Source organism: Ambystoma mexicanum, chromosome 2p (assembly GCF_040938575.1).
Source record: "Ambystoma mexicanum isolate Mex_15411 chromosome 2p, UKY_AmexF1_1, whole genome shotgun sequence".
Lineage (NCBI taxonomy): Eukaryota > Metazoa > Chordata > Amphibia > Caudata > Ambystomatidae > Ambystoma > Ambystoma mexicanum.
The window spans coordinates 931,762,723-931,787,091 of NC_090923.1; the positions used below are offsets into that span (position 1 = coordinate 931,762,723).

The following is a 24,369-nucleotide window of genomic DNA, read 5'->3' on the forward strand; positions in this document are numbered from 1 at the left end:
GCCTCGCCTTTCGAGATTCACTTTTAATTCATGTGTTTTCTTACTGTGACACACTGAGAAGAACCCTTTCTTTTTTAGTACAAATTCTGCTAAAACACGTAGTGGAAACATCCATCATTTACTCTATATGCATGTATGTATATATTGGTGCATGCCACAACCTATTCACTACAAAGCTAGCCTCAAGAATACTTTGTCTGCTTGCATTTCTTTTGCATCTGTACACGTGTAAAGTGACGTGATATCTTCATCTATTTTATGGCATAAGTTCTACACCTTGATCGCAGGATGTCACTTACCCTTGAAACTTTCTTGATGCCTTATAGTATATCTGCATTCACTGGTCTCTGCATAATTTCTTGGCATGTCAGCTATGCTCTGTGTGACCTCACCATTCGTCTTGACCATTCATTTGCTCTGCTTCTTACATATTATTTTCTTGTATGCAGGTATGGTTTTCTCAATGGGATCCTTGCCTCCAGGATTCTCTTAGGTATCAGTTTTAAATGGTACCAACTGATTTTCACATCCGGGCTCCCACCATATAGGCAATATGGGTGAGGTGGTTGAGGTGGGGGTACATAGCTCCTCCTATACACTTCCTGACGACAGACAATTGCATCACACTAGCTAAAGCTCTCATCCTATCGAGAATCGACTACTGCAACTTCATTTTTGTAGATTCTAACTCCTGAATAATCAATAAATTGCAATGAACTCAAAATAAGCCAATCAGAACTGCCCTCAACAGCCCCAAGAAGGACCACATCTCTACAGCTAGGTGCAACCTCCACTGGTTACCAGTACATGAGCGCATTAAATTCAAAGTCCTCTCTCTAACGCACAAATGCTTGTCCAATAGAGCCCAGCCTATCTGGCCAACCAAATCTCCAAATCTCCAAAGCCCAGACTAACAGACCAAACCGATTAGCCTACTCACACCTTCTTACTATCCCCAGACTCAATCGGCCGGCAAAAATCAGGAGGCTGCAGCTTCCCAGTAATCGCGGCCAAACAGGGGAACTCCATGCCGCTTTCGCTTAGAGCGGAATTTCCGTTTTGGTCATTCCGCAAAAGTCTCAAAACATGGGTCTTCACCCCAAGAATGCTAACGCACCTGGATCGACCCTGATACCATGATGACCAGAACACACACTACGCTTCTCCCAAGCAAAACAATTGCTTAAACCAAACTGGATATGCAATCAATCAATGTACCTGCTCCATGACAAACTGTATGTAACCTAACTCATATATAAGCGTTGTGATAGTACTGTAACCTATGTCCAGAGCAATTGTAGTTGTAACCATAAATTCTTAAACTAAGCGCCCAGATGCCTCAGGGCTTGGTGCGCTATATAAATCTGCAAATAAATAAACATAAATTTAAGAGAACAGTCAGGAGCCGCCACGTGTTTCGACCTGCAGTCCTTCTCAAGGCTAATCCATAAGCTGTTATCGTTTTACAATGTTCAATATCTAGTTTATATTAAAATTCCACATGTTACAAAAAGAAATGGGAAATAATGGGAGACCTGACAAGGACAAACAGAAGAAAAGAAAATTAAAAACATAATTGTAAGCCAATCAATAGCAACCATTTTGGATTTCCACAGTCCATAACTTCTAACATCTCTTAGTGTTGTTATCACCCTATATTACTTTATGATGTAGCCTTGGTAAGGAAACCATAAGTCACAAACCACAATTCCAATTAGTCCTCTGGGCTAATCACATCTAGGTCAGTTATTCACCCATGCAATGTGACTATGTGATAATGGAATCCGTCATTGTTGTTAGTTGTGGTGCCTGCACTAATTTCTCTGCATTTAGCTAATTGCTATGAAAGTACTATTATACTCAGGTGTAAACTACCCATGGCTTAAGTCCTATGTATTAGACCTTGTGATTGCACTTATTGTGGGGACCGGTGCAATGTGAGAGATTATCCACTCACCACACTATTCCTATCAGTTCGGTTCTATCGATGTCGCCTCATAATGGCCATAAGCCAAATTTAAGAGTCTGAAAGTACAGAATTACACTGTTATTCCTATTACAAATAAAATGTAGGCCATCTTTATGCTCTATGCGGACGGGGTCGCAATTGTTGACTTACCCCATAAAAGTTAACCGGTCATTCAGCATACCTGGAAATTCTGTTTTGCTCTAGTGACCTATATGTCATTGTTAAAGGCTGCAATGGCAGTATCGACTAATGTGTTGATACTAGTGTCATTCACCGGATTCCTAGTGCCTGACTCCATTGGGACTTACCCGTCAGAGTTTATTATATTGTGCAGCGTTTCGTAGGTTTTAATTTTGTCTCTGATTTACAAGTTTCATTTGTTTAAAGCTAAAAACAACAAAATTAAATATATAAATATTGGTTGTTATGCTCATCCAGATATCCGCTTGTTATTCTACATTTAGTGAATAATTATCGTGCTTCCTCCACTTGACCGAATCTCTTGCAATACCTGCTTTCCTATAAATAGGGCATGATTACGACTCAAAAGGGCTCTTGCTTGATAGTTACAACACTTGCTGATTTAATGACATCCAATTTAATCTATGATGATAATATGATTAGGAGAAATGTTGACTCTCAACTATCATGACTAGCCATGGCAAACTTACCATATTGCTCTAGGATGTCCTGTGAGGATTCATCCTATATGGACCCGTTTTATTTCTGTTTGTATATACACAGAAACGTGTGACGTCATTCTCTAGATATTCATGCAGGTGCAAATGCTGTGGATTGCTATGGAGTATGTGTGGTTTTTACAGCAGCAAAACGCAAGCAGACTCCAAAAGAAGCCATTCTACATGCCCCCTGCCATGTGTACATGTCAGGCAGTGTTTACTTCATTTGCATGGCAGAGTGCAAAAGGGTTGCATAATAGCGCCTACCCCACTGTTTACACTCCCCTTTTACACACCATTGTGCAAATAAGGAAAATGGCGCAGCAGCCCACTGTAGAAATAGCTTAAAGGGGGAAAGAAATGGTTATGATCAGGTTGTCATATTTCGGGGGTCAGCTTGATGGCCCACTGGATCTTAGGCGCCCTGGGGCTGGCTTTGTCTGGTGCACAAATGGGTTAGATAAGCAGCCTTGGTCATCAGGTTGCAGAACTGTTGCACAGTGTATTGGGCATGTGGTGCATATGGTGGTCTCTTGGGTTTAGGTATCTTTCTAGGACGCCGATTGGCTTTGAACTATTACATTATTACATTCTTTTGTGGAGGAGTTCAGTGTATAGGAGTAAAGTATAGACATTTCTCACGATAGCCGGTTCAAGAGATTTTGTTCTTATGTCAGATTTACGTTTGTTCAAGCTTTACCACACTTTCCTTGCGGTTTCTCCAATGTATTGCAAGCCACAAGTCAATTGTATAAAATACAGCACATTAATTTAAACAGCTTTTGACAGTGTTCCCAGAGAAACCCTTTGGGCGGTCCTGAGGGCCAAAAACATCCCTGAAGAATTACTACACCCGATCTAACTCCTCTACGAAAACAACAGGGCAGTTGTAAAATGGGATTTGGGGGGCGAAGTAACACACCAGTTTCGGAATATTCTGCCTATATATAAACTCGATAATTGTGAGATTTCATGAGGAAAATGTGGATCTTCCGAGGATGGGGAGTGAAGGTATTCCAGTTCTCTTTTTTGCAGATGCTACCGTCCTTTTGTACACTTCCCCGATGGGTCTGCAGCGTTCCCTGAGCACGTTTGAAAGCGATTGTGCTAACCTAGGATTAGAAATCAATGCCTCAAAAACTAAGGCCATGGTTTTCTCAGTAAAAACCCCAAGGTCAAAACTTTTCAACTTGCGGGCAAATGGTAGCTCTTTAGAGCCGGTGAATTGGTATGATTACCTGGGGATTCTGATTTTCAAAGGGGAGATGATGGGAGAACCAGGTGATCAAGGCCAACACTGTGCTAAGAAAGCCAGTGGGGCGGCCAATGCTTATTATGCAAGACATGACAGGGGGGCATTGGGTCCGGCTTTGTGCCTTTTTCTGGTGCCAAGACAGCGGCTATTTATGGGGCAGAGGTCTGGGGCTACGCAGAGACATCAGCCATGAGAACAACAGAACATACATTCCTGAAAGCCATCCTGTTGCTGCCCCAAATAGCTCCTCTCGAACGGAATGGAATCTCCCGCCAATTGATGATGAACTAGCAATTAGACCAGTTTTATATTGGGTCAGGATCTGGGGTAGCCAGGAACTTGAGGAATATTGCCAGTCCTTCGAACATGTGCTATCTCTGAGGGGTTGGCAGAAGATTGCCTGGCTGGTGCATGGCAAATACTGGCTGGCCCAGCTGGTGCTCTCTAGTGGCAAAGCCTGACCCAGAAGATACAAAGAGATAAGAGCTAGGACCCTCACACTTGCTCTGGCCACAGGCCCGGCATATATTACCACAAAAGAGTCCCAGGGGTTTGAAAATTACTTGAACATTCTCAAACCAGCATTTGCTTGTGCGCTGTACACAAGGCTATGCCTGGGATCATTGTCACTACAAGATATAACTAAAAAGTGGGTGGGATCAGAAAATCCTGTGTGTCCACTGTACGGAAATGGGGTGGAAACAATGCACACTTTTTATTATTCTGTGACACATTGAAAGATCTCAGAGTATTGTACCTGATACCATTGTTTAGACTATGTGGTGTCCGAACTGTTAGTGAAGCTACCCACCTATGTAAGGTTAAGGAGGAACAAGGTGTATACCGTGAAGGTAATGAAATGAACCAACCCCCACATCTAAAACTACACCCATGATAAGGGTATTACTGACCTGGGTTTGCCAGGACTTTGGTTGATAAAATGTTGTTTGGCATGTCGCACTTTTATCCTATTTTTATCAATGTTTTTAGAGTTTATGAATTGATGACGATTTAAAAGAAATATGTACTTTTGGTAGGTTCTATGATTTTTTTCTTCTTATGATGCTAACCGATATGGCTTACGCCGAATAAAGGTTATTTTGACTTACTGAAGGAATTTAAACATGTCAGGTGATGATAAGATATGGAACAAGTTAATTACCTGTAACTATTGATAGCATGGGTCTGGCATGGATTCACATGCTCATAAATATTCCCCATTGTCAGGCTGGTAATCCTCAGTAAAAGAAAAAAAAGTTTCACTTTCACTTACAAACAGTGTTTCTCCTTTAAACCAATCACTGTCCTCTGGGTCATACTGGGCCATACTGCTCCCATCCAATGAGAGTTGTCTCCCTAAGCCCCTCCTTTAGCAGCCATCTTCAGATCTGGTAAGCACCTAAAGTGGCAGTTTGATCAAGAAGAGCCACAGAGGGTTAGAGGGAGGGGTTGCATGTGAATCCATGCCAGACCCATGCTGGACAACAATAGTTACAGGTAAGAAACATATTCCTTCTCCAGCATGGGACGTAGTATAACTTCATGAAGGTGTGTGTGGACCTCCACATAGCAGCCCTGCAGATGTCTAACAGGGGCACACCAGCCAGGAGCACTGTCGTCACAGCGATCGCTCTGGTAGAGTGGGCTCTTCGACGGCTGGGCAGCGATTGGTTTGCCAACCGATGACAGTGCATGATGCAGCCGGAGAGCCATCTTAAGATGGAAGCCTTGGACAAGGCCTTCCCATGGTTCACAGGACCAAAGTTCACAAAACAGCTGTGATGTCTTCTGAAAACTTTTCTTGCATGCCACATGGAACTTCAGGGCACAAGCAATGTCCAGCAAGTGCAAGGCCCTTTCAGCTTCAGGAAAAAAAACAGGTAACACCAAAGGCTCGTTGAGGTGGCATTCCGACGGAACCTTTGGCATGAAAAAGGAGTGCATCCGCAACACCACCCTTGATTCATGGAAGTCAGGTATGGCTGTTTGCAGGATAAAGCCTGGATCTCACCTACCCTCCTGGCAGAGGTGATAGCCACAAGAAAAGCCACTTTCCACGAGAGGAACTTCAGAGGGGCTTGATCAATAGGCTCGAATGGGGCCCCCATGAGCCTCGACAGAACCACATTGAGTTCCCATGCTGGGGTAGGAGCCTTCACTGGTGGGAAAGCAAGTATGGAAGAATTTGCGGGCCGTAACCCTCTGCGGGGTAATCATCTGCGACCGGCACCACGTAGCGAAACTCTTCCACTTGTGATCGTAGCACTTCAAAGCAGACAATGCCCTGGCCTTGGTGAGGACCTCTCTGCAGTCCGCAGGCAACTCGTATCCACCAAACATTAGGGCTGCAGGAGCCAAGCCCTCAGGTTCAGCCATCCTGGGTCTTGATGCAGGATTGTGCCTCCTTCTCTGGTGAGAAGATCCAGAACTACTGGCAGCTTGACTGGAGGCGACGCTGACAGACTAAGTGGATCTAGATAACAAATCTGCCTCGGCCACGCCGGGGCGATGAGTGTCATCTTGCACGGACACCATCTGAGTGTGTTGATGACTCATAGAAGGAATGGAGTGAATGCGTACAGGAACAGTCCTTCCCATGTAAAGGCAAACGCGTCCCCCATGCTCCTTGGCTGGTAGAACTTGCTGGACTTGGAGTTTGTCGTTGTCGCAAAAAGATCTACCTGGAGCCTGCCTCTCTCAGTGAACAGTCAGTCCACCTTATCCTGATGAAGCCCCCACTTGTGGTAGGAGCGCAGTTCCCTGTTGAGGGAGTCTTGACTCCCGCCAGCGTAAGTGGGATGAGGAACATCCCCTTTCTGACAGCCGATTGCCACAAGTCCTGCACCTCCTTGGAGAGCACCGGGGATCAAGTGCCCCCTTGCTTCCTGATGTAAAACATGGTGGTGGTGTTGTCCATGAAGATCCTCACCAGCTTGCCTTTCAGGGACTGGAGGAACGACTTGAGGGCCCAGAACACCTCCTGTAGCTCCAGGATGTTGATATGAAGATACTTTTCCTCTGGCAACCACAGGCCCCTGGCGTGCAGACGTCCAGTGTTTGCTCCCCATCCATCTAGGGAGGCATCCTTGGTGACCGTCTCCTGGTATGGCAGGTTCTGGAATCCCATGCCTTGGTCGATGTTGGAAAAAACGCCCCACCATACTATCGTTCACCAGAACTCGTCGTTGAGACAAAATCTTGTCTGCAAAGCTTCCAGACACCTGTATCCAGCAGGCATCCAGGAATTCCTGGAGGGGCTGAATCTGCAACCTGCAGAGTCGAACGAGGTAGATGCAGGATGACATTGTGTCCAGCAACGACTTGATGTCCCGCACCATGGCCGTCCTCGTCGACGACATCCACTGCACCTTCCCCAGAATGGCTGCGATCCTCTCCTCCGAGAGAGATGCCAAGCAAAATACCATATTGTTACAGCATATTAACAGCATATTTCTGTGACCTGCCTCCAGATCTTGACTTTCTATGTGAATAGCAGCGATCAGCCTAACGGTTTAAATGACCTTTATGTTCTTCAGGAACACCCCCCAGCCCAGGGTGGGGTAATTTCTCTTTAGGCTGCATTTAAGCTGCATTTATTTCTGCTGCAGCCACAGCATCTTCCCCACAGTCTTACTAACGCGGCAGCTGTTCTTGTCAGTGTCTTGCGTACATTTCTTTTCGGGCTGCAGTTAAGATGCTTTTATTTTCATTTTCATCTCTTTTTCAGCCACAGCATCTTTCCCACAGTTAAACTTATTCTGCAGCTGCTTTGTGTCACTGCTCTGCGCGCACACGCTGCACGACAGTTTCCACAAAGCCAGAGATCTTTCATATTTGGTATACTTCTAACCAGTCGGGACTTCGCACCGGCTCTCGATTGTGTTTAAATCTTTTTCCTTGCCACGTAGCTCTGTGCAGGGGTGTGGGAGACCCATAAAATCTGGGGAGTGGGGGGGGGGGCAGGGGACACCTTGGGACTTTGCTTTTTTTATTTATTTATTGTGTTTTAGTCAAACAACTCGACTTTTCACAAAATTAAAATAGCAGTACATATTAAATCACATATATCATCACTGTATAAAACAAGAGAAAAGAAGAAAAGAAAAGCAGTTCAGAGTGCAAAATCCTTTTATTAGGCGTCACACTTCTGAAGGCTCAGTTCACGTAAAAATGTTACCACTTCCCAGGTCAAAAGGCTTTCATTGCCTGAGCATAGCTCATCCCAAAAAGATTGGGTGTCCACCCACCATTCCTGGCTTGTCAACAAATCTCGCAAACTTTACAACCCTCTTAATAGGGCTTTGCTGCAGACACAAACCACAGAGTAAAATGATCTGTCAATTATTTTGTACTGAGTGATGATCATGAGCATTTTTCCAAAAAATCATATATTTTCTTCCGGCATTTGTTTCGCGTGATAAATTGTTTTGCTATTGTTTGTATGTCCCCCAGATCCATTATATCTTTGTGTATATTGCACACACAAACATGATTGGTGTAAAATCATAGTTAGAAAGGTATACCACCCAGCGCCAGTCAGATAGCGCTGTGAGCTAAACGCTTGCCCTTGATGTCTGTGCGCAAGCAGCTGTGGCAGGTTCACATCCCGGCAGGGTCAATGCAGCCTTTCATCCTTCTGAAGTCGATAAATTGAATTCCACTCTGTGGCATAATAATGTCTTCTGTTATTTCAGCGCTCTGAAAGCCTATCGGTGTGTAGCGCTATATAAGAAATACATTATTATTAGTGTAGCATTTAAGCAGAATGCACTTTCCCAGATAAAAATAGAACATTTACTACTTTCTGCTGCATGAATGCATCTACGCCACCGTTGGGGGTTACACCAGCATGCTTTAGATGACTGAAGACATCCTGTGTCCACTATTTGATGGTGTTATTGTTTACTCACTTTGCAGCCCTTTCAGATGTTTTGGACTCGAACTCCAATTAGCCACGGTCTGCATAGTCCAAAACATGTGGAGGGACACAACATGAAAAATTATTATCATAATCACGACTTGTGATAGAAAAAAACAGACCTGGTATTAGTTATACATTACATACGCTGAACGGCAGATGGCAGATTACAAGCAAACACAAATCAGCTCTTAAAATAGTCAGCGAATTGCACCTCTGTTTCTGTGATCTGGGTCTAAGCTATAGCTTGAATCCCGGTAGCGCACAACTCCACCTTTCATCCTTCATTTATGGATAAAATGTGTTCAACTAAATTGGTTAGTAGTTCTCACACCGTCACATTCTATCAAGAGAGACTAAGAAATACCTCCCACCGCCCCTCACACGCTGAAGATACGACTTGAGGCCCAGGCCTGCCGAACTCCTCCCATGAAAGTGTGCAACTGCACTATTTGCAGCGGTCCTAGCACCCAGTTTCTAAAAGCGCTAGGAAGCACCACACATGAAGCCACATCTTAGCGCTATATACATACCAGTGATCACAATACATGAGGCGGGCTCTGCCCAGGCCCTGCTGACCCAACGGCTCCAGCCAACTCCCATGGCCCCCCAGTGCCACCAAACCATGTCGCACAATCCAGGAGCCATACACAGACAGGCAGACTCTAGTCTATTGTCGCCATGTCCGAAAACCATGGGCCATCGCTCTGCCCGTACCAAGCACACAGTTTGGAAAAACCAGTTTGGGGAAAAGGGACAACATGTTGGTGGTTCTGTTTATAGTCAAATATGTTTCGACAGGATTAGTTTGAAACTGAATCAAGTCAGAATTCCTAAGAGTGAAAGTCGGACGTGTTTTTTTTTAGCTGCCCGCTTTCCATTTGAAGCCTCTCTAGATGTCATGGATACATACATTTGAGAACATCTAGAACCCGTGCAAATCGAAGTAACGTAACAGTAGACTTACTGTCTAAATGCATTATTTAATAGTATGCATTTCAAGCACACATTGAAATCCCTAAAACGGCCTACAGTAAAGCAAAAAGAAACGTCTGTTGCATGAATAATTCAAGCAGCCTAGAACGCATTTGAATATCACCGGCAATAGCACACAGGCCTCCCTTTTCATTTGATCTTCCCAGGTCTTAAAAAGGGACATGTGCACGTTGACTGGCTGGGTGGTGGTGCAGCCACTCCCATCTGCGGGTTTAAAGCCAGGTTTTACCGAAATGAACACCCATTTCTAGCCCAGGTAGCCACGAAAACCGGCCAAACTATAGCCCAACAGCTTGGCAGGCAGTCAGTTCGGCATCAATCCTGTGGATATTCCGTTGTTATAGTACACATGTAGTACAGCTGCACCATTTAGACATTTTATTCTGAGACGTGCATCAAGTGTTTCATCTGACGCGGTAAACAGCGTACTTATTTTAGAAGCGTCCGCCCGTGTGCGGGGACTTGGTTCCCCTTTTGTCTGGCCCTGTGTCTATATGCAATTAACTGTTCACTCTTCTCAAGGTTTAGGAAACCCTTGGACTTCAAGGTTAACTCTTCAGACTTTGTCCTCCCAATTATACCCTCATGTCATAGAGCAATGTTTTACTGGCTGTGTGTGATTAGTTTGGCGAAAGAGAAGATGGCTGCTGTACCTGGGTGTTGAAGATGAAGCTAACACTGTGGGGGGAGATTGGTATTATAAAAATGGTTCTTCTCTCTACATTTTAGTATGCGTTTAGCACGCTACCGTCTCCCCCTCTCCACCCCCCCCCCCCCCCGACCCCCAACCCCTCCAGGTTATAAAAGAAAGATTGTGGCACTTAGATGCAGGACTTAACACCATCGCTATGCAACAATGAAAAGACCCTCGGAATTTCACTGTGCGTTTTTAAAGAGAAAGATGATTGAAGCGACTAGTTTGACTTCCCAAGTGTAGAGAACAAATTAATCAATCATAGAATTTACATTTGTCCAGCACTTGGCTTCTGCTGTGCTAATCCCTCACAGCCCATATTAAATGGCTATTGGCTACCCTCTGCTTTACTACCAATGGAATTGTGGGGAATGGGACGGATGCATGCTTGACCTTGTGTAAGTGTAGCCTAATATTCTATTCACCATGAGTGAACCAGATCATTGTTCCTCTGCTGTTTCATTAGATGATTGACGCTGACGCAGCTGCTTAAATGCTGATTTATTTTTCTTCATGTTGGCATGAAACTCACCATTCACAGCCACACGGTCAGCCGGAGCTTATTTTAGCCAGATAGTGGAGGTGGCAATGAGTAACCCAGAGAGGTGCATCAGGGACCCGTTTCTGCACCCTCTATCAACACATGCTTTCTTCAGGCTAGGGTGCTCATAAGGTTCTATGTCTCCAGGACAACATATGTACAACAGTTGTATTCAAGGTACCAGGACACAATGGTCTGTGAAGGGAAAAGCCAGGACTGAAAAACAGATATTCCTGTGGTGTGAAGCCCCAGTGTTACCACACATCAGCCATCGAGGGTGTTCCAAGACAGAGCCTGGCATTGGGCTATGCAGAAAACTGCTCCTGCTCCTGCAGCCTGCCTGTAAAGTATGGTGGTCTCAGTGAATCTACTCGGTTTCCCAGCTGGCACAGTGCCAGCATTCAGGCCATAGCATCATGGTCTAGAGTCACAGAAAGGACAGATGCCGGAGCATCTTGTCCCCAGCGATGCCCCTAGAAGCAATGCAGCTCCCGTGGGCCTTCCCACTTCTCTTATAGACGACATCTGCTTAAAAACGCATATCACCTGCCTCCCGACATGAGCCTCCTACCCCATTACGGCGGCAGCACTGCTCAAGCAGCTGTTCTCTCTGTGGCGGCAACGGGAGCCGCGTCTTTAGTATCAAGTAGCTCTGGATTCCAACTGGGCAGGGCAATTAACCACCTGTAATGTGCCCACATCTTCCCTTTGGAGTAGGTAAGCCTAGCGCATGGAGTGAAATGTCTTTGAAGTCTGCGGAGTGTGTTTTTTGCACCAGATGTGAAATTGGCTCTGGGGAGACTTGACTCCTTCCCGACGGATCTGTGCATCGGAAATGCTCTATGGGGCATGGCTAGTTCTGTAGCCAGCTCAACCTGTACATGCTCTCTGTTCCTGCCCCTGCCTGCTGTCTGAAATGCTCCCTATTTTTTCTAGAGCCGATGGTGCCCCTTTTATTTTTACACCTCCCTTGAAGGTTCCCGACACACCCATCCAGGACACCCCGTGCTTAACCCACGCACTACACGCTCCGGTTCCTCAGTCTTTCCCACACACACGCACGCACTGCACACCTCATTATTTGTAGAACTCATCCCCAACCCATGCTGGCCCAGGACCCCGCCCGCAGGCTGGCCTGCAGACTCAGTCAGGGGCCACTTACACTTACCTTACTAGGCTAAGTGGGTCACAATGTCGAGTCTCAAGCTGCCTCAGGACTGGTCGTCAGTGGTCGAGTCGGCGTCGCAGCAGAGAAGGAGTCACACTCTGTCTCTCTCCTCTCACCTCTCAGGAGCACACGTCGTTAGTGCCTGGCTTCTTCTGGAAACTGAGGTCGGAGCATCATGCACAGCAGTGCACTGCGCACACTCTAGTTGCGGGGCACTGCACGTGCAGACTGCAGTATGTTGTCGTTCCCCGGCCTGGCTGGGCACACACGTGACACAAATGTGCAGGTGTGGGGGCCAGGGGGAGGGGGAAAGCACGAGCAAGCTGCCTGTGAGCAGCAGAGTTGTAACAAGATAAGAATCTTAATAGTACCTGCTGCTGCTGCTGCGTGCAAATTTCAGAGTCTGAAGCACTGCTGCTACAGTTACACCATCTGCTATGTGTGACCCACTTTATTTAGGTGCGCCCAGCACTGCCACTGATGCTATTGTTATACCATTTGCTATGTGTGACTCACTTGATTTAGATGCGCCCAGCACTGCCTCTGCTGCTGCCACTGATGCTATTGTTATACCATTTGCTATGTGTGACCCACTTGATTTAGGTGCGCCCAGCACTGCCTCTGCTGCTGCCACTGATGCTATTGCTGTACCATCTGCTATGTGTGACCCACTTGATTCAGGTGCGCCCAGCATTGCCTCTGCTGCTGCCACTGGTGCTATTGTTGAACCACTTGATAGGTGTGCTCCCACCACTGCCAGCGAATTGACCCCCAGCAAACCATCAACACTCAAATGTGCCCTCATCAATGCGCGCTCCCTCCCGGCACACGCCTTAGATATCCACGACCTCCTCTGCAACTCCAACCTTGATCTACTATTTATTTGCGAAACATGGCTCCATGAAACAGCAGGCCCAGCTCTAGCCATTGCCCTGCCCGATGGTTACACAATTTTCAGGCAAGACCGCAATACACAAAAAGGGGGCGGTTGCATTGATAGCTAAACAGTCCATCCCCATCAGAAGGATCCAAGGAGACCACTCTCACAGTTGTGACTACATGCTCGTCAAAATCAACCCCTCACCAAGCTGCACCATAACCACCCACCTCACATACCGCCCACCAGGACCAGCGGGAGAATTCTAGGAAGCGCTCCTACACACCATCAGCAATAACCTCAAGAAAACCACCATGTCCATCCTCCTGGGTGACATGAATCTCGGCCTCAATGACCCTTCAGACAGGAATGCTGCTTTGTTCAACAACGCCCTCGCAACACTGGGATTCAAACAAGATGTGCTAAAACCAACACACAACAAAGGCTGCATCCTGGATTGGATCGGCCAACACAACTGACAGGTATCGACGCCCATCATCTCTCCCACTCCCTGGTCGGACCACTCCATTATCCACTTCAATATCAACTACTCCAGAACTCCACCCACTGCTCACAAAGCTCTGTTGCTCGCCCTCACCAGGAGCGCCAAGCAACTAACCAAGCAAAGACTACTTCCCCACCTCTTGTTTCCCGAACTCAAACACCCTTTCTCCAACAACCCTGACACTCTTGCAGCATCCTACAACGCCATTATTACCAAGGCCATCAACACCATTGCTCCCTTGGCACACAGGAAAGCTAAACCCACAAAAAAAACAACTCTTGGCTCACTCAGGATCTCCTGAAAATACGCTCCCAAAAACAATTGGCTCTCACAGCCTGGAAATCTAACCCCAACGACACCACCAGACAAGCGTTTAAAGACATCGCCAAACTATACAAATCAGCCATCATTGCTGCCAAAGCCAACTCCTTCAATACCAGGATCGCCAACGCTAAATCAGGATACAGGGAAATCTTCGCAATCTTCAGAGAATTGGAGTCCACAACCCCCCCCTCAAACCCTATGAATAAAGACAAAGAATGGTGTAATGACATCCAAGAAGCCATGCTCAACAAACTGAATACTCTGCAAGAAAAAATCATCAGTCACCAAAAAGCCCTATCGCAACAACTATCCAACCTACACCAGAACACCGCCCCAGCCGGAATACCAGCCTTCTCGTTCCAGAAGATGACAGAAGAGGAAGTCCTAACCATACTCAACTCCATCAAACCCTCCAATTGCAAAGGCGACTCATGTCCAGCCCAGCTCATTAAGGACAGCGCCCCCTCACTGGTACCATTCTTCACAGCCTTCATCAACGCCTCGTTCAAATCCAACCAAGTGCCATTCTGCCTCAAAGAAGCCTGGGTCCGCCCATTATTGAAAAAACCTTCACTAGACCCCAAGGTACCAGGAAACTATAGGCCCATCACAACAGTTCCCTTCCTTCTCAAGATCCTGGATAAAGCTGCATACATCCAAGTTCAGAACTACCTAGAAGCTCATCACCTACTTGGTCTCCGGCAATCTGGCTTCCGCCCAAACCATGGCACAGAAACAGCACTACTGGACCTTAAGAACCAAATCGATGACCTAAGAGACATAGGCAAACCAGCTCTCCTACTTCTACTCGACCTCTCGGCGGCATTTGACCTGGTCAATCATGACAACCTCTGCCACCACCTCTCTACAGCGGGCAACTTCTCAGCAGAAGCCACCGCCTGGATAGCATCCTTCCTTAGGGGAAGAGAAATGAAAGTCTTCTCGGACACAGCCTGCGCCCAGCCACATTTAATTGAATGCGGTGTCCCGCAGGGGTCTTGCATATCTCCCACACTGTACAACCTTTTCACAAGGTCATTATTCAAATACCTCGATTCAATGGGCATCACCTACACCAACTATGCGGACGACACTCAAGTCCTCATCCCTCTCACCGGAGACTACGAAGCCGACCAAAAAACCCTCATCTCCATTTACTCCACCATCCAAACCTGGATGGCTGAAAACTGGCTCTGCCTCATCAGCGAATAAACAGAGCTACTCATCATCAGATCACCAGCCACAATCAATAAAATGGGGCCCCAATATGACTCCTTCATCATCGACAATTGCTGCATCTCGGTCTCCAAAGCAGTCAAAACCCTTGGAGTCTACCTCACCATGGACGACAGGTCAACTCAATCTCTTAAGCAGCAGCCTTCCACTCAAAACCTATCACTGCTGCAAGGCCCTTCCTTTCACAGGAAAACTCCCTCACCATCGCAAGAGCTATCATGGGCTCCCGCCTAGACTACTGCAATGCACTCCTTCAGCCAAAAACATTAAAAAACTTCAAACGGTGCAGAACAATGCCCTCAGAGCAGCCACGGGAATCTCAAAAAGAGATCACATCTCAGCCACCAGAAAATCCGTCCACTGGCTTCCGGTCAAGGAACGGATCCTTTTCAAATCACTGGCACTCACCCACAAATGTCGACACAACACAGCACCGCGCTACCTTGCTCAGAGATTCTCTGGTCCCCCCTCTAACAGACCAACCAGATCTAGCCACACTAACCACACTAACCACCTAGCAATTCCAAAAAGCATCAGAACCAGAGCAGGTGGCGCTAGCTTCCCATTCCTCGCCGCCACCAACTGGAACCTATTACCCGCCGAGATCAGAGGCATCGAATCCCACCTGGGCTTCAGGAAAGCAATAAAAACTATGCTGTTTGTATAAACCCCATTTGGGCCTGGTCAACTGTATAACCTCTGTAAAGGTAAAACTTCCTTTTTCCCAGGCTAGGGGTAGATACGATCTCGCTGTAACATCCTCGATCTACCCCTCCCTGCACTGCAACTAAGTCATTTTCTTGCAACAGCGCCCCGATGCCTCTGGGCTGTGTGGCGCTTTACAAATGTAAAAATAAATAAATAAATAAATAGACTCGGGGATAAATGCCATTGTATCCCCCACACTGAAAATTGTGGGGGGGATTTGTCCCTCCTGCCCCCTCACCCCCATGTCCTACACTCATGGCTCTGTGGAGCTAGAGGTAAAACTAGTGGCAGTCTACGTACATGAATGGTAGCCGCCCATATGTCTTAATTGGGTTTTTATGGTTCTTTTCTTTACTTTTTATACAGCTCATTAGCCACCAGGCTTTCTGTATTAAACCAGATAGAAAGTCATCTCCATTTCCCTCTGAGGAGTATCGTCCCATTCCTTTCGCAATTGGCAGGCGTGGGAACTGCTTTTAAGGATACTACGTGTTTTCACATAGGTAAGATCAGTCATGATGCCTGCTTGCCCAACACACTGGGCCCTCGGCATAGTAGCCACATAGGGTGCACCCTGGACTAGGGACACTTTTCCTTCACACCCTGATTTTGATCTTCATTATTTTTATTTTCATTTCTATGTTCATTTTTATTCTGATGACTGATGTGTGCTGTTGTCTTTTTACTCTTATGTGCGATTCAGACGGGATATCGGCAGACTCTAGGCACTATGATGGTGGCATCGGGGTGCTTTCACACTTTTTGAGATGCTCCTTGTCACTAGGTGATTTGGGAAAAAAAAAACCTTCTCTGTTACTGTACATGATATTAGGAATCAACTTTATTCTGATTATGTGTCCATTCTAGTCCCAAAAAATAGACATTTCCAAGCACACCCGCATTCCAGCGCCAATAAGTACAATATTGGTGGGATGTTGGTCATTTGAAGTACTAAAGTGTCTTTAAATTTATGTAGTAACACTATCCTTGTGCTTTGCACTCACCTTAGCTAGGGCAAGTCAGGTTCAGTGCAAGACTAATTGCATCATTCAATACTTGTTTACTGACAACCTTCCCTTGTTTTTGCCTTGTTTTTTTCATTTTATAAGTTGGTTTCGGTCCTAGAAATCATTAAGTATTTGTTTCATTGCAATTATGTATATTTATGCTTGTGTTACAATTGAGTTTGTCTATTTTTTGTAACTGTGATGTTGTCATGCATATTCTCTAGTTTTGTATTCTTAGAATTGTGTCATGTATTCACTTTTGATTTTCTGAATAATAAAAACAAATAACTTTTTTCCATTTCATGGTCCATTTCTTGCACCGTTCCCTGTACTATCAACTTACACATATATCAGGGACATTAGCAATTAGATGATTAAGTCTTTGTTGCATGCTTTCATGCTGAATGAGTTTTGAGTCACACTTTAACTGCATCCAACGGGAACACCTTTTTGTTTGTTCATATCTGATTGCTCCCTTCAGTTCCCATTTAGCATGGATCACCCTTTTGTTTCATAAGACACTGTATTGAGTCTGGCACCTAGGAACAGCGTGTTCTGCAACGGCATCAAGCGGGAATTTGGATAGTTGACAGAGAATCCCAGATTCGTTAGTAGCCAGACGGTCATTTCTGTGTGTCCGTGGGCCAGCTCCTGCGAGCGGGTGAGAATCAGTCAGTCGTCCAGGTATGAGTATACGTGTATGACATGTAGGCATAGATAGGCCGCCACTGGTACCAGGCACATTGTGAACACTCTGGGGGCTGATTTTAAGCCAAAGGGTAGGGCCTTGAACTGGTAGTGCTCTCCCTGCACTACGAAGCACAGAAACCTTCAATGCTTCTTGTGGACGTAGGAGTAGGCGGCCACCAGGTCCAGCAACATCAATAAGTCTCCTTTCTCAAGTTGGCCGAGCATGTGTTGCAACGTGACCATCTTACATTTTTGGGACTTGAGGTGTTTGTTAAGACTTCATAGGTCTAGAATGGGCCTCCAGCCCCCTGTCTTCTTTCGGATCAGAAAGTATCTAGAATAGACTCCGGAGCCCCGGAGCCGGTGGGAACTAGTGATATTGCTCCTTTTCGCAGCATGACTGTACCTCTTCCAGGAGCTGAGGGATCTGCTGCTCCTGACGGGCCACCGGGGGCATCCGCGGACACCTGTGCTGAAACTCTAGAGTATGTCCTTGGGCGAGAGCGTCCAGCACCCATTTGTTGGTGGTGATCCTTCTCCACTCCCTGACAAACCTCGTCAGCTGGCCTCCCACTGTAGTGCACGGGTGAGGGCCCGATGTCCTGGTCGTTTCAGGCTTGTTTCGGCACCAGTGTCCTTCCCTGCGGGAGACAGAGATGCTGTCCTCCGCTTCCGTCAGCCTGGGAGCGGCCTCTGTACACTTCCTGAGTCATGGATCTGGAAGGCTGAGGGTACGTTTGAGGAGAAACCTTTGGAAGACCTGCTCGACTTTCCTCTGGAGGACCGAAAAGAAGAGCGGTGCTGCTGCAGGGTGCCCAAGGAAAAGGCCGTCTCTGTATCTGCCTTGATGGTCGGGAGGGACTCGTCGACAACCTTCCCAAATAGGTTATCTCTGTCGAAGGGCATGTCCAGTACATTTGCTTGGAAATCCTGGTGAAAATTCGTGGCCTTCATCCAGCCTGGGCGATGAAGGCAAACACTGTTCCCCATTTGCCGGAACCCTGTGTCAGCGATGTCCAACGCCACTATAATGGCATGATTAGATGCTACCTCCCCTTCCTGGTAGAGAGCGATTACCTTCATCTTCTTATTGTTCAGGAGGAACTCCAAAACCACCACAAGCTTGTACCACAGCTCATTGTCATACCCGGCTAGGATCGCCAGTGCATTGGACATCTTGATAGTGGATGCCGCAGTGTCAATCCCCTTCCTTCCCATGGTGTCCTTTCTTTTCCCATCACTGTCCGGAGGGACCGAACACGATGAAGACGGGTTGACTGACAGTTTCCTTGCGGCCTCTCATACCACCGAATCCGGCGATGGCTGTGACTTCAGGCACTTTGGTAGGGAGTCGGCCCCTGATACTTCTTTTCGACCCTATACCATTTGGCTGGAGCCATGCAAGGGTTCTTCATGAGGATCCCGGCCCTCCTCCCAAATATCGTCCAGAAGGGGCACCACCATGACTGTGTTCCTCTTGGCCTTGCACCTCTGGTACAAGACGTCCTCCTTAGTTTCCTTGGGCACTAGCTGGAGTAGCTTGGAGGATCTTGAGAACAATCCCACTTTATCCGGCAGAGGCAACCTATGCGATGCATCCAAACGTGGGGATTCGCCATCCACTGTGACAATATATATTTTGGTACACTATGCCCTACCACGCTCAGTTTGGCTATTTCGCAGTTAGTTCCTTTTGTAGTTGTAATTCTTTTTAAACCAAACAATTAAAAGTGAATGAGGTAGATCTACTTAATGTATCAAACAGAAAATGTTAAGCTTTTGTCTTGCTTTTTTGCTTATGCTTTAAAGTTCAAGATTGTGTCAATATGCTCTATTTCTCGCAAGACAGAGAAGCTTAATGCATACCAATGTTTCTTTACACAGCACACAGTAGGATATGAGTAACATCAAGTGTATATCACAGTTAACATGGCAGATGACAGAGTATTATTTTGATTTGGCATTTGTTACTATCACCCATGAATATTCAATGATTCTCATACATTTTCATTGGTCTGTCTCTCCCCCTACCCTTTCTCCCTTGTTTTCTTTTACTACCTCATGGATTTTTGGAATGCAACATGGCCACACATCTATTTTGGATACGCAATGTGGTAAGTTTATATATTTTTTTCTTTTTGTTTCTTTTTGTTTCAATTGATACTCACATGTTTAATTGTCAATGTTGATGTAATGTTTTGATTACAGATCAACTATTTCACCTTGAAAAAGACCAGTTTGGTCAAAACACGTGTCAGCATAGTTGCATTATATGACTGTGGAATAAACACTGATATTTACTACTTATACATGCGCTTCAGTATCGTTATGTAATGACCTTTATTTTGCAAATACCAGCGCATGCCCATGGAATGATTCCAATATCTGTTTTGTTATACTTGGCAGGGGTAGCCTAGACTTCCATGGTCTGCAGCTGACAACAGACCTGACACATAATTTTTCACACAATGCACAGTGCTTTTATACCTGGTTTCCCCAAACACACATACCTTGTAACAGAATTACCACCAGCTTTACCACTCTGCCAAATTCCGAGTTAGGCCATGAAGTGGAGGATCCTCCAATTTACTGCCGAACATTCAGCAAAATCAGCAGAATTACCATCAGTGGTATTTCTGCAAAAATCCCCATGGAGGCCTATCACTGCAAAAAGTAGGAATGTACACCGCATACCACCACTTGGAATCCCATGGTAAATCTGCAGGACCAAGTGGTGGTAACGTTGAGTCTGCTTGGCGATAGTTTGGCAGAATCACTGCCAAACTCATGATGAGTTACCTATCATTCAGTCCTGGGCAAGCTACGTGCTTTGTTGTAATGTGTCTTGGCATCAGATTGCAGAACCTTCTGTCACATGGATGGAGCCTACAGTATAATCGCTCGCTGTAAATCATAATTTAAATTAATCACCAACTTCTTAAAAAGGACCCTCTTCATAGCTGATCCACCATATGCATAGGAATTGAGAATAGAGAAGAGATTTGATAAGGATGGGTGGATGAAAACAAAATACTTAAGGAATGCATTTCTGACTTTTAGTTTATGAAAAGCTCAACATGCTAATTTGTTGTGTTGACAAAATATCAATGGGCCTCATTCCGAGTTCGGAGGTAAACACGCCGCTATTTGCGGCATGGCTGCTTCCGAACTCGTCCAAACTCCGGCCTGGTGAATGGAGTAATTACCGGTCTATTCCGAGGTCGGAGGGACCGGTAATTCCCCATTAACCAGGGCCATTCCCCATTCCCATTTGAGCCCCCATAGGGCTCAATGGAAAAGGGGAAGGCAGCAATAACGGTACCGTAAATTACGGTACCGTTATTGACCCCGGAGTCCCTTTGCGGGTCCCGTCCTTAACGCCTGCAAAAAGCAGGCGTTAAGGAAGGACCCGCAAAGGAAACTCGTAGTAGGGCGGTAAGTGTTTAACGGCACTGGTCTCGTTACTGGTGACAGTTAACCCTTACCGCCCTACTCGGAATGAGTCTTAATGTGTGGAAAAAAATGAGTAAGAAATTAGACAAGTGAATTTAATGTCAAGGGGCCTCATTACGAGGCGGGCGGAATGGGTTTAACGGCACCGGAAATGGTGCCGGCGCCGTTAATCCCATTCCGCCCTATTACGAGGTTCCCTTGCGGGACCCGCTCTGGATGTCTGGTCAGACCAGACATCCGTTGTGGGTCCCGCGAGGGGACCATGGAGCTAACAACGGGCCCGTTATTAACGTGCCCGTTGTTAGTTCCCTCCCCATTCCCATTGAGCCCTATGGGGGCTCGAATGGGAATGGGGAAGGTCTAGGTCCGGGTTCCCTGAAGGAGGAAATACCGGGCCCTCCAAAGTCAGAATGGCCCGGTATTTCCCCATTCAGGGAACCTGGACCCGAATTTGGAGGCAGCCATGCCCTTATTAAGGGAATGGCTGCCTCCAAACTCATAATCAGGCCCAAGGTGTTTTACATTGAAGGATTGTTTGAAGACATTCAGTGTGTAAATAGAGCCTTGCCAAATAAGACCACGTTATCAGCAAGTGAAAAGGATGTCAATGGGAGAGAATTTCACACCTAATTTGGCCAAGTGGCCAATATATTCATCAAAACAATGGGCCTCATTACGAGGTTGGAGGCAGCCATGGAGCTATTAGCTCCATGGCTGCCTCCAAAACCCTTCCGACTCCGCCCTGGTGAATGGAGCAATTACTGGTCCATTCCGAGGTCGGAGGGACCAGTTATTCCTCATTCACCAGGGCCATTCCCCATTCCCATTTGAGCCCCCATAGGGCTCAATGGGATTGGGGAAGGCGCTAATAACGGTACCGCAATTTTCAGTATCGTTATTAGCTCTGGAGTCCCTTTGCGGGTCCCGTCCTTAACGCCTGCAAAAACCAGGCATTAAGGAAGGACCCGCAAAGGGAACTCGTAGTAGGGAGGTAAGGGATTACCGGCACCGGTGTCCTTACCGGTGCCGGTAATCCCTTACCTCCCACCTCGTAATGAGGTCCATTGACTATAAATGGATTTTTGGGCAGGCAAATTTCAAAATGAGTTTCTTCTCTTGTTACATTGGCAGTCTTTTCCTTATTTGGCAAGACTCCAGTTGCACATTGAATCCCTTCAGGCAATCCAATCACATTTCAAGTCCATTGTTTGTCACCTTCATGCTCGGAGTATCATACATAACACTCAACCAGCGCAGATGTCAAGCAGGAGGTATATTTCCCATCTGAGAAAGGCACAGTGAGAAAAAGCAGTGGCTGCGAACTCTCAAGTGGTTAATAACCACTGAACAGGTTATCACGCCTTGTTCTATCGAGAGAGGGGCGCCCGCTACCTTTGCAAACCAAATTTCAAGGAACCTGGGATTGGTAACCCTAGGTCTCCTGGGGGCAACCAGATGTGGTCTCCCTCTCACTGTGCTTAGAGAGGCATCAGCTTCACCTCACTGATGATCCCCAACAAGGGTGAAACACGTGTATGGGGTTGCTGGTGGTACTCTCGTTCAGGTTGGAATTGCCATTGCATTTCGGTGCTGGACTGCCCCTGGGCAGGACAAAGACTGATATGCAAATGGATATTTCCCATCTGTGAAAGGCACAGTGAGAAAAAGCAGTGGCTGCGAACTCTCAAGTGGTTAATAACCACTGAACAGGTTATCACACCTTGTTCTATCGAGAGAGGGGCGCCCGCTACCTTTGCAAACCAAATTTCAAGGAACCTGGGATTGGTAACCCTAGGTCTCCTGGGGGCAACCAGACGTGGTCCCCTCTCACTGTGCTTAGAGAGGCATCAGCTTCACCTCACTGATGATCCCCAACAAGGGTGAAACACGTGTATGGGGTTGCTGGTGGTACTCTCGTTCAGGTTGGAATTGCCATTGCATTTCGGTGCTGGACTGCCCTTGGGCAGGACAAAGACTGATATGCAAATGGATATTTCCCATCTGTGAAAGGCACAGTGAGAAAAAGCAGTGGCTGCGAACTCTCAAGTGGTTAATAACCACTGAACAGGTTATCACGCCTTGTTCTATCGAGAGAGGGGCGCCCGCTACCTTTGCAAACCAAATATCAGAAAATGCACCGTGATTGTTCATACACAAGCAGAATTCTAGGAATCTCCTGGGAACATTTTCTGAACTTACCCGATTGGTGAAGAAAGCAGAATCATATGATGGTGAATAGCATTGCCAGGAGAGGATGCCAAAAAAGTAATTGGTCCTCATTACGACCCAGGCGTTAACCATGGCGCTATTAGCGCCATGTTTGACGCCGGTACCTTACCGATTCCGCCATGGTGAATGGCGGGATTACCGCCCCATTCCAAAGTTGGCGGGGCGGTAATTCCCCATTCACCATTGGCCTTTCCCCATTCCCATTTTTGCCCCCATAGGGCTCAATGGAAATGGGGAAGGCGGTAATTACGGTACCACAAATTGTGGTACCGTAATACCTCCAAGGTCCTTACCAAGGCTCCAAGGGCCTGGTAAAACCAGCTGTTAAGGGAGGACCCGCAAAGGGACCTCGGAATTGGGTGGTAAGGGTTTACGGGCACTAGTGCCCTTACCGGTACCGGTAATCCCTTACCGCCCGGGTCATAATGAGGCCCATTGTATCAATTGTTAGAGGACTTGGACTGAAAGGCTGCAAGTGGTGAGAATTGAAGATGTTACTGCCACCACACGGTGCCTATGAAGCCAAGGAAACACCAGATATGATTCAAGGAGGACTTATGCGAATGTATTGGTTGATCCTCTCACACAGTGTATGCTTTGAATCTAGACTGTTTAATCCCTTTTTAAACTTTTTGAAATAAATTTATAAGAAATTTAATAAACATGTTATCTTTTATCATGTGTTGATTGACGTATGGTGATCTGACTTATGACCAGCAGTGCTGTTTCTATCTCTTTAAAGGTAGGACGATGTCCTTGAAGTGAATTAATATTTTGGTTTCGGCTGACTTGACTCTTGTTTACTACGATTTTGCTTCCTCAAAGTCAGCGAAGTAGGGGATACCCATCCACTGCTTTTTCCTTTTACTAGTGCAGTGTTCTCACTGCATGGGTTTACTTGTTGTTTAGTGCCAGGTGTCACTCCTCTTTTTGTTCCCCTTCCAGAGTTTTCTTCTTTATTTACTTTTTTTCTTCTTCATTTACTGTTACTTCATATTTAAGTCCACTTGGGCTGTTGGTGAAACACCTGTTGTGATATAGTTGTATTCTTTTACATTTTCCTTCGTTCTTTTCATTGTTATTATTCTTTTCCATTATTCCTTGGCCCGTCGTGGACCT

General features: G+C 46.3%; 1 long non-coding RNA gene across 1 annotated transcript in view; it reads left to right on the top strand.

Annotated features, from left to right (window-relative positions):
- Window positions 1–19,877, top strand: part of LOC138565968 (uncharacterized) — a 217,207-nt gene extending 197,330 nt beyond the window's left edge. The window contains exon 4 of the long non-coding RNA XR_011301745.1: window positions 19,777–19,877. This is a non-coding gene — a long non-coding RNA (uncharacterized lncRNA). The remainder of the gene's footprint in view (window positions 1–19,776) is intronic.
- Window positions 19,878–24,369: the final 4,492 nt, after the last annotated feature.